Here is a 2,282-nt window from a genome sequence, read left to right as displayed (position 1 = left end):
GTCTGCGACTCAATTCACCATCAGTACTCGACTGACACAAATAAAGGAACGTATAGCTGCAGTCGAGGAAGTGTGCAAAGACTTGGGATTTTAATTACTTTATGATATATTTTATTTATTTATTTACTGTTTTTTGTATGTACAACATTTTATATTTTGTAAATTCAGTATTTAAGTATGAAATAGTATTATTTTATATTTTCTAAACTAATTCTTAATTTAGATTATTCATATTATTTAATTAACCAATTTTTTATAATTACTAGTTAATCTAAATATAATTTGGCAAAAAACTTAAAAACTTAAAACCCTGGTCACCGTTCGACTGTTTCAAATAACGTTTGAACGGTGAATATGCATCATTCGAACGTTTATAATTTACCGTTCGAACGGTTTGTCAATTTTCCTCCAAAATAATTTTGCCTATCGCGCCAATATTACGTTCAAATGGTAACAATTCAACGTTTGAATGGTTAATCATTAACGGTCAAACAGTTAACTTATTTGGGACAAAAAATTTCGTCCCTAAGAATAGCGTTCGAATGCGTTCGAACGGTCTGACATTCCGTCGTTATTTTGGAATGAAATTCAAATTTCATTCCCAAATCTCACTTTTTGGGACGATTTCCAATTCGTCCCAAAGCAATTTCGTCCCAAAAAATGATTTTTGTTGTAGTGATTGTTTAGACCATCACTAAACCTTCCAGTGGGTATAGAGAAAGCAAAATGAATGCGGCAACGCCATTGAAAGGGAAGTTAGCCCTTGCTTGGCAAGAAATTGTTGGTTCCAACATCTGCTATAAAGTCCTCACGTATAAAAACAGCAGGCTTGCCTGCATCTACATTAACTTTAAGGATAATCGTCACCAAGGATAGGAGTAGAATGGCAAAGCTTATCTCTGCCATGAGGAAGAATTGATTGGAAAGGAAACTTTCTCTATTTTTTTTTTAGTCTATTAGAATTTTATAAAATTTTATAGAGTATATAGTAATTATAAATTTTCTTGGGGGGGGGGGGGGGGGGATTTTTTATATTAATAAAATTATGAATAAAAACTAAGGTATATTTTAATTTTTCAAAAAATTTTCGGGGGGCTAGATGCATGTGGTTTCGCCACTGACTTCAGTGATGAAATATTAAGATCTTTCTAGAGTTTATATATGGAGATGTTGTAGAAAGTTACAATAATGTGTGTGCTCAGTAAAGGGGTCGTTTTCCTATAGCAAGAATGCATACATGCAAAAGAACAAAGCCATTGTTTGGATGGGCGGATTATCCTAGAGCTTTTCTTATAAAGGTCTGGTTGAGTCGGAGGATCAACCAAAGTCAATGATTACAATGAGCAAACCACTTTAATTCTTGTCGCTATAAACAACAAGAAAATATGCCAAATTTGCCTAGTTTAATGTGTTTGACTGGATTTGGCTTTGTTAAACAAAGAAAGCAATGAGTGTTAGAGTTGTATAGTTTAGTTATAATTAATTGTCATTAGTAATATCACATGTGACATGTGTGAATAAACCACGTATATATATTTAGTTGATCTGTAGTTCAGTTACTTTTTGTACAGAGAAAAGAAGGTTATAGACAGAAGTCCTTTTTCCTTTAGTTTCTGAATTCTCTCTTTTGTTTCTTTCTTCTTTGTTTCTGTTTCTACATGGTATCGGATTTCTTCAACAATGGAGTCCTCTTCTTCCGCTTACAGCAATATCATTGTAATTTGTTACCATCTGTTTCTATCCTCCCTAACTCTTCTTTGGCTACAGCTACTTGGAAGCAAAATTTTTCTCCTTATTCTATCTCTAAATTTCTGACATATGATAAACTTTCCACTAGTTATCGTACTTTCACCCTTAGCCTATCCTCGAATTTTGAACCTAAATACTATCACCAAGTTGTTCAATATCCCCATTGGCGTAAAGCCATGTGAGAAGAGTTGGCTGCTCTTGAGACAAATAATACATGACAACTCACCTCTTTACCTCCTAATAAACATTCCATTGGTTGTAAATGTGTGTTTAAGACTAAATATAATTCAGATGATTCAATTGAGACATACAAAGCCCAGCTTGTTGCCAAGGGTTATACACAACAAAAAGGTCTTAATTACTTGGACACCTTTTCTCCAATTGCCAAGTTGACCTCTGTGTGTTGTCTACTAATTGTTGCTGCCATACACAACAGGCATTTACATCAACTTGATGTAAATAATGCCTTTCTTCATGGCTCCTTAGATGAAGAGGTTTATATGCAATTACCTCTAGGTTATGGCAGCAAGGGG

Source organism: Carya illinoinensis, chromosome 6 (assembly GCF_018687715.1).
Source record: "Carya illinoinensis cultivar Pawnee chromosome 6, C.illinoinensisPawnee_v1, whole genome shotgun sequence".
Classification (NCBI taxonomy): domain Eukaryota; kingdom Viridiplantae; phylum Streptophyta; class Magnoliopsida; order Fagales; family Juglandaceae; genus Carya; species Carya illinoinensis.
The sequence above is the reverse complement of the archived record's forward strand: the minus strand, read 5'-3'. Positions refer to the sequence as shown.